Source organism: Cavia porcellus, unplaced genomic scaffold (genome assembly GCF_034190915.1).
Source record: "Cavia porcellus strain 051 isolate PalLab524CR breed Dunkin Hartley unplaced genomic scaffold, mCavPor4.1 scaffold_25, whole genome shotgun sequence".
Lineage (NCBI taxonomy): Eukaryota > Metazoa > Chordata > Mammalia > Rodentia > Caviidae > Cavia > Cavia porcellus.
Window position 1 is genome coordinate 48,206,504 of NW_026947508.1, and position 12,208 is coordinate 48,218,711.

The 12,208-nt window shown below is 40.9% G+C and overlaps 1 long non-coding RNA gene across 1 annotated transcript; it reads left to right on the forward strand.

Annotated features, from left to right (window-relative positions):
- The first annotated feature begins 949 nt into the window (after positions 1-949).
- Positions 950-11,876, forward strand: LOC134473076 (uncharacterized). Its single transcript, XR_010043184.1, has 2 exons — positions 950-4,022; positions 5,124-11,876. It is a non-coding gene; the product is annotated as an uncharacterized LOC134473076 (long non-coding RNA).
- The last annotated feature ends 332 nt before the right edge of the window (positions 11,877-12,208 follow it).

The following is a 12,208-nucleotide window of genomic DNA, read 5'->3' on the forward strand; positions in this document are numbered from 1 at the left end:
AGGCCCAACCAGTTGGCCCCAATCTTGCCCTTTTTTGACTAAAAGGAGAAACCCTGCAAGTAATCATGTTCACTGTCAAGAAAAACACATAAAAATAACCCAACACCAAGAAATTACTTTTTGGTGTATACTCACAGATATTTTTCTATGTCTAATTTGTTTTTGCAAAATTAACTGATTGATATATGTTGCTCTTTTTCTTGTGTTAAAATACATATATGATTTATCACTACTGTGACCAAATTTAGGAATACAATTTTGTAGGATTAAGTGCGTTATAATGCAGTCGTCACCACCATCCATTTCTAGAGCCTTTTCGTATTCTTCAGCTGAAATTCCGCCTCCATTAAACAGTAACTCCTCTTCCCGCCACCCCACTTCCCTTGAAAACCACCATCTGTTTTCTATCTCTGAGAAGCTGGCTAGTCTAGGACCCTCATCTAAGTGGAATGACAACACCCTGGGTCCTTTTGTCTCTGGCTCGTCTCACTTAGGAAAGCATCCCCAAGTGTCGTGTATGCAGTGAAGCGAGGCAGACTTCCCTTCCGTGTTGTGCCTCACCGTCCCCTGGTATGTGCATCACATTTTGCTCGCCCATCCATCCGTCACTGCATACATGGTTTGCTGCTGCCTTTTAGCTACTGTATATATTGCTTTTTAACCTAACATAGTATGAACATCCTCTCTATGAGTAGTTCTCCCCAAGGCCTGTTATGGTGGCTGCTCTGTGACACACGACACGCCTGTTTCACAGTGTACTCGGCCAGTCCCTGGGGGCTGGAAACTCGGTTTGTTTCTAATTTGTTTGCTTTCGTGTACAGTGCTGGAATAAATGTCCTTGTGACTAATGTCTTTGTGACGCTGGCTGACTGTGACTGTCAGACAAAAGAGTCCTGCGCAGTGAGGGGCTTCCACTACTGGAAGTTTCAGCCAGCCAGGCCGCAGCCCTCAGACGAGAGGTGGCTAGGTGGCACCCAGATGTGAGCTGAGCACACGGGGCTGCTGGAACAGACACTGATCAGGTCTCACCTGGGCAGGGCAGGAAAGGATGGACAGCAGCTGGAAGGGTAGGTGGCTTGAGGCAAAATAACCCGCTGGGATTAGTAGGACATATTTGGGCACGACAGCCCTTTGACCCACACTTGGTTATCTCACTTGAAAACGTGATCTGAGCAGATGATGCAAACTGAATCTTTTTTTTTTTTTTTTTGCAGTGACTTTTGGGAGATGATAAAAGCTGGGTTTTGGAACTAGTTCCACCTAATTGCAGTCCAAGCTCTGTGCTTCCTGGCTTTGTGCCTTGGACATGCTGGGTCACCTCTCAGATATCAAGTTTCCTCATCTGTGACACCCCTCCAGTTTTTATGTTTGTTTTGGGGTTTTTTTGTTTGTTATCTATTGCTTCAGAGTTCCTGAGAGGTGAAAATACAATCATGATGTGAAGTCATGGGGCAGAGACATCACAGGGGCACCTCAGTGGTGGTGAACCCTGCCGCTCTCACGCCAGCATCATCTTTAACACAGAAACAGCCTAGAAATCTAACCACAGAGGGATGATTAATAATTAATGCTTCTGGCTCCGCCCTGCAAAATATAACCCAACCGTGTCCCCACTATCAGGTTGGACGAAGATGGAGATTATGAATACCAGTTTTACACTATTTGTAAGTACAATGAATGGAAGAAAATATGAAAATGGAAACAATATGCCCAGTAAGCATCACAGGAGCTCCTTTTTTTTCTTTTTATAAACATCATATTCAAAATTACACAATTATTTGCCCTGACAAAAGCAGTTTCTTTCTGTGGGTGCTGCTCCTTCCCTGTGCTGGAATATTACCACAAACTTGCTAAGCAGGATAGATGTACTCTCTCATGGGCCTAGAGGGCAGAAGGCTGAGATCAAGACGTCACCGGTCCCCTGAGGTCTGGGAGAGACTTCAGCCCATCCTAGGCTCAATCCCCAATACTGCAAACACAAAATGAAAAGTTTAAAAGCTTGCTTGTGGCCACCTCAGTCCCAGCTTCCATCAGAGACTCCTGCATCTCTGCCCACTCTCAGCTTCTCCTGCTCCTTCACCTGCCTTGGAGTCTACCCCAAATGCAAATGACAGTGGCTGACTCTTGCACTGTGATAAGCCCTCAATCCGTAGCCTGCTGTCATCTGGGCGGCCTCCATCTCTCTTTATTCTGCTCTGAGTGCTCCTACTTCCTGATTGTGTCCTGTGACGATGAACCATGGCAACCGCATAGGGCCTGGCATAGAATAGATGCCACATAAATTTACTGTTCCTCAGACTGATTGCAAACTGCACTCCCCTTCCTCCCCCTGGAGATCCTTGATCCGGGGTAGTTGAGACTGTGGGTACCAGCAGTGGAGTGGCTGTGAGGAGGAAGCACCAGGACTGCAGGCAGGGAGCAGGCCCTGCAGGGTCACTGTGGGGCCACTCTGCCCTCATGGTCCTGGGACCGTAGGATTCTCCTGTTTGTTAGCCGTGCCCGGACACACACAACTTCTGAAGCACGAGGAAGTCCATTTTCTGGAGCTTGCAGAGGTTCTTCTGGATTTTTACAAAATTCAAAATATGTTTTTCAAGCTGTTGATTAGCTCTGCTTAAGACTGTTTGGCCAAGAACACATGAAATTTATTTAACACTTCCAACGTGGAGCCTTTGACTGATATCTTTGTGTTCTAAATTCAATTTGCCCACCAGTAAGAATTCTGTCATGAGGGGCTGGGGATTTAGCTCAGCGGCATAAACGCCTGCCTTGCAAGCAGGCAGTTGTGAGTTCAATCCCTGGTACCGGTAAAAACGAAAAAGACAAAAAAAAAAAAAAAAAAAAAAAAAGAATTCTGTCATGAGAATTTATGAAGTGTGATCAAAATCTATGGTGAATGTTCAACTTTTTTCAGAGTAAAAGACACATTTCCATGAATTCCCCCCAAACTCAGCCCCTTGCTTCAATACACTTATCCCATCCTGCTTAAGACCTTCTGAAGCAGTTCTAGGAGTCCTCTTTCGTGAGTGTCTCTACGTGGTTGATAAAAAACACAACGAATGTGGCTGCCACTCCATCCATCAGAAAAGCAGTATGACCCCACCCACTTCACTTACCGGATCTGAGACTGGGTGACTTGGGGCTCTCCCCAAAATCAAAACAACCACGAAGGTAAGCATTCTGAATCTGTGCAGGAGGCTGACTGAGGAGTCACCACGGTGCAACCGTCACAACAGGGCACCCCAGACCTGCTTCACGAAGTGCCAAGGACAGTGGGGTAAGTGTGTCTGAAGCAAGATGGTGAATCTGGACGGAGATTAATGGCAGTCATATCCTGTATTTTACAAAGACAAAAAGCTTGCCTCCACCCCACACTTTCCCTCATTTTTGCCTCTTCCCCTCATTGTAGAGCTCTCCAACTCACGTGCCTTATCTCTGAGGCTTTGCATGTGCTGTTCCCATCACCTGGGGTGGCCTCTCTGCTCAGTCATCCAGTGAACCCAACAGTCCATTAGACCTCAGCACGGCTGGACTGGCATACATGGGGTACATACTGTGACCTCAACACTCTGGGAGGCTGAGGCAGTAGGATCACAGGTTTGAACCCATTTTGGCTACTTTAGCAACTTGGTGAGACCTTGTCACTAAATAGAAAGTTTTAAAAGGTCTTGGGATATAGCTCGGTGTAAGGGTCCTGAGCTCAATCCTCGGTACTGAAAACAAATAAACAAAAAAAAACCCTCAAAACAAAGACTAAACGTGAGCATCACCTCTTCTGTGACGTCCTCACTGACACCGGAGTATAAAATCCATGCCTCCTCATCTCCCTACTACAGCATGGGTCACACCTGGCAGCTGCTCGGAGTCTGCCTCCCCAGGGGTGACACAGTTAACTTTGCATAAAGCTAAGATTTTTGGTTTTGAAACTGAAGAATAAATTTGAGCACAAAAGGAGGAACTTACAAGAGTGTTTACTAGAAATAAGAAGAAAAAAGTTCTTGGTGCCAATCCCATCCGACATTGTGAGTAGAAGGCTAAGGGTCTTTATATGTGTAAGTAGACTGGGGAGTATCGGGCTGGGTTTCTTTCATGAAGTTTAGAAAGAAAACAGATTAATCTGCATATCTGTTTGCTCCAAGTCTAGAGGTATGGCTGTTAAAGTCTAATTTACATATTTTGAATAAGAGCCTTCTTCCTGGAGAGAAGAGCCCTTATCTCTTTATTTTTTTCCAAAGTTTTATTTGGTTTGTACATGTTTGCAGCTCACATGGTTTATATCTTTTCGGGAAATGGTCACACATACAGATTACAGCTTGTTTCTTTTTTTCAAACCCCTTCCCCTTCCCTCCGCCTCCCTGCTCTCCCCCTCCAGTTCCCCACCCCGTTTTCCTTTCCTGTCAATATTGTCTTAGCTCAAGGGATGGCATATACCATTTGCATTCTTTGAGGTTATTTGGTTCCTGTCCATGACACATCTCCGTCCTGCTTATTTCCCCCTCCGTCCTCCTCAGCTCTCAGCCCTGCTCCCTTGGACGACTCCTCCACTGCAAGAGGTCTGACCCTTGTCTTATTTCTCTGCTTTTGTCTTAACTTCGTATCCTTTGTTCTTGGGTTTACATTTGTGTCTTTAAGTTTGACTTGTTGTTTGAATTAATTCTTGACTTGAGTGGGCTGATTTATTTATCTCTATCTATCTATCTATCTATCTATCTATTTACCATCTATCTATCTGACACTGCCACTCTTACCCGCCTCTCTGACAGTTCACTCATCATAGCTAAACTGAACTGCTACATTCCACCCTCTGAAGAAGTGTCCCTAACAGCCATTAGGGAACAAGGGGTAAAGATGGAGTCGGCCTCAGCCAGCTGAGAAAGGCCTATGTGGAAGAGACATCAGTCAGGGATTTTTCTAGAGAGCTAATTTAAGTTACTGTCAGGGTTTATGTCTGTGGCCTCCCAGGTCTCATGTGCTTGCACTGTGCATTTGTGATTGGTTCATTGTCTATACTTGGATTGATGGTGTCAGTGCTACACCCACATAGGAGTGGAGTCTGGATGTGATGTAATGGCAGGAAGAAGGCATGTCTCACTCTTTTCCGGTTTCTGCCTTGCTGTTTGCAGCCGCCATGAACTGTGGCCCCGCCATGCCTCCCTGCCTTGGAGCCAGCTGAGTATAGACTGAAACCCCCCAAAACTGTAAGAAATAAACCTTTCCTTTCCCAACTTTGGGCTTCAGGTATTTTGTCTCAGCAATGAGTAAAAAGTAACTAAGACAGTTACCCTAGGTAGAAGTCAGGTTGAGGTTTAGCAGCTAGGGACTCCCTTAAGAAGGTCGATCTAATGGACCTTGGTAAAAAGAGTTGGGCACATTTACTATTAGCTTTATCTTTATGACCATCTGATATTTTTCAGGCAAGGAGGAATAAATTTTATTATGAAGAGAAGCAGCCACGTCTAGACACTTTTTAAGGGACTGGAGAAGGGATTGAAACCAACTGGGTCCTAGACCTTTCTATTTACAGACGTTATCTATAAGTCTGACATTTTATGGTTTAAGAACCTTTTTTAACCTGATGTTATTTATCTACCAACAACAAGTTTTACTTATTAATATGTAAGTCTCTCTAATTTTGGCAGTAAAGATATGGAGCGTTTTATAGTTTTGAAGGACAATTTTAGTTAAGGAATTTAAAGAATTTTGTCAAGCTTTTATAGCTGCCCTTGTGGCCTCTCAGCCCCACTGAGCCATAGTAATGACAAGCTGCACCTGCAGCTGCTGACCGACAGGGGTCCAGGGCTGGGCGGAAGCCTCCTGTCTATATTCAGCCCGCATAATTATCTTATATGTCCACATCTCATTTCGGTTACACCTTCCTACCGGTATTTAAGGCCAAGGTAAAGTGAGAATGGTGTTAGTTAAAATGAACTCTTTATACATCAAGGCTAGTGGCCGCTCCTCAGGAACTATTTTTGGGCCCACGTGTGAAGCCTCAGCTCTTTCACCGGTGTCATCTGTCAGGATGGGTCACAGTCTTGTGTGACCACATGGCTTCTTTGGAAACATGGGAGACATTTTTCTCTTTGCTGATCCTTTTTCCAGCACACTGGTTAACTCTGTCCTCCAGGGTCTAACAGTCTTCCTGTCTGGAAGGTAGGTGACTTATTGACACTGTAGGACCTTTTTAGTGAGGTTTCGTCATGTCCTGAATCTTTGTTGAGCTTGGAGGGCCCGAGTGCCACACGGCTGCCCTCTTAGCCCAGTGACCTCTTTCTGAGCTTTGGTCTCTAATCCAGTTGTTAAACACCCAGGTCAGTTTTATCAGCATTGAAGTGAGAGCGGTAACCATCCTAAGCTTGTGTGGCTATCAGGCACTTTGAAATACAAAGTATGGCTAGAAAACTGTCATTTTCTTATCAATCATGCTTGTTTTAGAATATTAACAGATAACAGTTATAAAGATTTACAAGGAAAATATGAAACCAGGAGCAAACATAGCATCTTAGCATAACAATCATGACATTAGAACTATTATGTTTTTGTTATCATAGTAGAAATAACTTTAAATACATATTTTATCAGTTGTTATCTTTGTCTATAAGATATTAAATGACATAAATTTTTATTTACATTTTCTTTTAGTGAAGTGTCTTTTAACTAGAATATATTTGTTTATAGAGGTACTTTATAGGTAATTAGTGCCTAATCTCTAATCATTAGAGTGACACTATCTGAACTGTGTAATATTTTGATACATCTATTATAGCATAATTATATATCAATCACATAAGCATAAGCATGTAAGAGTGTTTACATCATTTTGCTGTCTCCTATTGGATTGGCATGTACATTTTATCACTAGTTGGAATACAAGTAAGAAAAAGCCAGATGTTTGAGCCTGAAAAAGTTTTCACTGTAAACAGCTATAGTATGGAAGTCATTAGTATGATAAGATGTTTTTTAAGTTTTGTATTTTTGAAGGCCTGTACCCTTGGGAAACATAAACATATTTAATATACCATGAAGTATTACTAGCATCAAAGCAGTGTAGAAATCTTTATATATATATATATTTAGTTTTTATTCTCATGGCAAAATTTAGACTCTAAGAACATGACCTTCCCATGAGCCAGGGGCAGCCATGGGGAACTGGAAGAGAATCAAGAAGCCAAACCATGCCTTCCTGTGAGGCAGCCAGGAGACAAGAAGAGCAACACCACCACCAGCGGCATCCCTGTAAGCCACTGTCTGATTCAGAGGAACTCAGGCTGGGATGACAGCAACTAAAGTAAAAAAAAAAACCTTGAAAAACATTAAAGGACATTCTTAAACCTTTTATGTTAGGAAATAGTATTATCGATCTCCAATAGGCTTATTATCCAATACATAACATACACTATTTTACATTATAATGTATATTACATAATGTATTTCATTTATATAGTACAGAATGTTTAATCAAAATCAATAGAGGTAGATCAAGTTTTAAATTGTTACCAGATTGTCTGGGTTTGGTGGCACATGCCTGTAATCTCAGCACTCTGGAGGCTGAGGCAGGAGAATTGCCTGGAGTCCAAGGCCAACCTGAACTACATAGTGAGACCCTGTATCAAAAAAACTAAAATTGTTACCGGATTTTAGGGTGCTAGAATCTCCTTCTGCAGGTGATTTCTAAGTTCTTTCTGCCCTGAGCAAAGAATTAGTCAAGACAAGTGCAAATGGTAGCAAAGTTTCATTAAAGGTAGGAAAAGAAACAGGTTCTGCAGAGTGAGTTTGGACAAAGTAAAAGCAGGATAAAAATGTGAAGGTAGGCCACTATGAAAGAGAAAACAGGGTGGCACAAACTGAATCGTGACTGTCCTATTTGTATCACCCTCTCCTCAGACTGAGGTCAGGTCTAGGCCAGCCTATTGAAAACTTGCTCCAGTCTTCATGAGAAGTTCACATGCAGGGCTTTGGAATCTGTTCTGCAAATGCATCCTGGGATTTGCTAATTAACAGATCACACATTTCTTTCCCAGACAGCTTTGCCTTGCCCTAATCTCCTCAAAATGGCAGGACCAAGTTTAAAGATATGTCAAAAAATCTTGATTATTTTATATACCTAGAGTCTAAATGTATAAAACAGAGTATTTATTAGTTACTTTGTATGTATTAAGGTTATCTAATCTTAACTCTATAAATTAAACTTTAAAGCTTGGATTCACAGCATATATTGTTTTTAGACTATATATATACATATATACACATAGATATATTCCCAGATAAGTAGGTGAAATCATAAACTAAGAAAACAGTTGTTTATTCATCTAACCATAAACTGATTATTGGAAGCATTTTATAAGGCAATATTTAAGTAATCTTTAACTCTTAAAACTCAACTTTTATTAACTAAAGGTCTAACAATGGGAAACATAAGAGCCCATTTAGTAAAATATAGAATCTTCATTTTTTAAAAAATTTACCTTTGTGATTTAACCAAGAATGTTTTTTAAAAAAAATTTTATTTAAAAGGAAAAAGAGAAAAAACAAAACAAAACAAAGTGGTGTAAGGGTACAAGTAATACAGAACTACAAAAAAAAAAAACAGTAAGAAATCACCAGTTAATAGATTACACATTATCGTCTTAGAGACAGTTGCTCAAGTCACAGTATCAAAGCATACAAAGTGAACATTCAAACAGAGTCTACAAACAGTTGTGTTCAATGATCCAACCAAAAACATTAATATGGTCAGCTATTCAACACCCCTAAACACACTTGCAGTTGTATCCTTTAGAGCACTTTTTTCCCCTCTCTTTTTTACAACAAAATTTACACATTTTGGGTTTTATTACTCCTTAGTTCTTATTACTTTTTTTTTGGAAGAGAATAAAGTCAAATATGGCAAAACAAAGCTGTCAGTCAAAACCAAGGATAGACATAGTACATGATGTAAGAACAGAGTATAAGGTTATCAACAATGGTTACCATAATGTCTCTTGTTTCCTTAAAAAGAATTGTCTATCTCATTAGGTATTATAAAGTTGAACAAAAAGAATGTCTTAATATCTTCAGAAAACCTTATTATTTTAAACATAGCTTAGTCTTTTAATTATAACCAATTTAAATATATTATAATAATTCATTTAATAATATTTGTTGGTGGTATATTAGGTAGACTCTGGGAAAAACCAAAGAAGTCACCAGTTAGTAGGGAAAACTGAAGAAATTGGTTCAGGCAGCTGCTATTGCAGGGACATTTTGTCTGGCAGTTGCCCAAGACCAAGGGGTCCCCATTTTTATTTATCTTAACAATTATTTTAGATGATTCATGAGAACCAAATCATAGCAGTTAACACTTTAAAGCTATATATATTACCTTTAACAAAGGAAAAATTCTTATACACAAACAACAATAGACCTTGTATTTATAAATCCATTTTTATCTTCACAGGCTAGTAACCTGTATGGAAACACGTTACCAAATTTTTTTTTTTTTTGTCTTTTTCCTTTTTATCGGTACCAGGGATCGAACTCACGACCGCCTGCTTGCAAGGCAGGCGCTTATGCCACTGAGCTAAATCTCCAGCCCCCACATGTTACCAATTTTAAAAAATATTTTTATTCTTGGGGCTGGGGATTTAGCTCAGTGGCATAAGCACCTGCCCTGCAAGCAGGTGGTCGTGAGTTCAACCCCCGGTACGGATAAAAATAAAAAAGACAAAAAATAAATAAATAAAAATATTTTTATCCTTATCAACCAATTGAAATTAGTCTGCTGTTACGCTGTGTGAACAATGAGCATTTGCGCTAATATCATGAGTGTCCACTTACTAGCCAAAGAAAATAGAACATATGTTTGAAAATTAACACACAGAAACATGTACATTTACCTAAGTATACATAATCTTTGTCATCAAACCTTAAGGTTTTTACCTGTAAGCCTCTTGTAAGCCTAAAACCTACCAAGTTTTTTGGTGATTTTTATTCTAAAGAGAATAAAACCAAGAAAAACAAAACAGAATAAAGGAATTACCAAATATATATTTAATATATATATATATATATATATATATATATATATATTAAGTTTGGCTATTCTGAAAACTCAAATATCCAGTTTTCCATTGAGAGTCTCAAAAAGAGGCTAGAAAAAATGAAATTGATATACGGTCAAAAAATCTTTAACGAAGCAGCCATAGGTACCTTAACTAGTATTAAAACACATTAAACAGGCAAATGAGTGAGTAATACAGAACATAATAATTTCTTACAGGTACTTTTACATTACACTGCACTTTTACATGGGCCAAGTCTGAGGTTAAAAAAGGCTGCTAAAGTCTAATTTAGCATATTTTGATAAGCATCTTCTTCCTAGAAGGAAGATCCCTTATCTCTCTATTTTATGCTTTATTCTCATTTGCCTTTGTATCTTTCAGCTTGAATTAGCTGTCTGAATCAGTTAATTAACTTGCGAGCGATGTTTCTTTTTTTAATCTGATGCTACTATTATCGGATTCTGTACTCTTGCCAGGTCCTTGGTGTCCTGAAACAAACAATTGGGCAAGACATGCAAAGTAGGTAGCAAGATTGTATACCTGTTAAAGATAGGAGAAGAAATATGCTCTGCAGAGTGAGAACATTTCACTGAGAGTTCACAATGGCCAGAAGGTTAATGGTAAAAGACTTTTGTATCCCTTTTTCTTAAGGCTGACATCAGATCAAGGCCATTGTCGTAGTTACTTTGTACTCATCACTGAGACAAAATACCTGAAGCCCAAACTTGGGAAAGGAAAGGTTTATTTCCTACAGTTTTTTGGAGGTTTCAGTCCATACTCAGTTGGCTCCAAGGCAGGGTGGCATGGCTGGGCCACAGCTCATGGTGGCTGCAAACAGCAAGACAGAAACCGGCAAGAGAGCTGGCTGGCTACTGCTCCAGCTGGCAGCAAACCTTGGTGGCATCCACATGGTGCTGATTTTAGGTACAAGGAAAATGCACAAATTCTGAGGGTAAGATGGCTTCCACCTCGATCGTAAAGGGCCTGGGAGGCCAAACGGTGTGCCCCTGAGAGAGCAATTTGTAAAGATGTAAGGGTGAAGCCAAAGGTGCAGTGGAGACCCCAAAAGTTTGGAAAAGCCAGGAACATGGATCATCCAAGGAAAGCTGCAAGAAGTGAGCATCGAGGGTTTAAGAGACAAGCTGTGGGAGCTGATATCCCTGGAAGTGCCGTGGGAGTGGAATCACCCAAGCCTTTTGGAGCTTGCAACCAGATTGCTTCAAATGCTGGGCATGAAACTCTAGGACTTACTGTTAGCCCTGCTGGATGTTGGGCTTGCTTTGTTTCCAATGCTTTATATTCCCGTTTGTAACTTTTGGAATGGTAATGTTTATCTTGTGCCTTTGCATTTCAGAAATGTTTAACCTTGTTTCATTTGTACAGGGGGTTACAGGTAAGAGTTTGCCATAGATCTTGGAGGAAACTAGGGACTTGGACTGTTGAGCAATGCTGAAACTATTAGGACTTTGGCAACTCTTGGAGATGGACTAAATAAATATCTTTTGTATAAAAGATGTACATGAGTCCTGGGGGCCAGGGGTGGAATGTCATGGTTTATGTTGGTGGCCCCAGGCCTCATGCATTTGCATTATGCATTTGTGATTGGTTCATTGTCTAGGGCTTGGATTGGGGATGTGAGTGCTACACTGGCCTAGGGGTGGAGCCAGGATGTGATGTAATGGCAGGAAGAAGGTGTGTCTTGCTCTTTTGCGGGGTTTCTGCCTTGCTGTAGCAGCTGCCATGAACTGCAGCCCAGCCATGCCACCTTGCCTTGGAGCCAACTGAGTATGGACTGAAACTCCAAAAACTGTAAGAAATAAAACTTTCCTTTCCCTATTTGGGGCTTCAGGGTCTCAGCGATGAGTAAAAAGTAATTAAGACAGCCATCCTATCAAAAACGTGCTTGATTTTGCTCTAGGAGAATTGAAAATAGCACTTTCCGATTGGTCTCTCCATGACTGGCACTCCATGATAGACACGGGTCATTCCCACTTGTTCAGCCAGCTGGCCGTGCCCTAATCTATCTCACTTCCACTGCTGTCAGTCTCTCTGAATGTCTACTCATAATAACTAAACTAAACTGAACTATTACAACAGGATGCCCAGCTCTTTCAGGGTAGGAGCTGTACCTCATTCTCTTGGCTGTAGACCACTCCTCATCTGTGTGT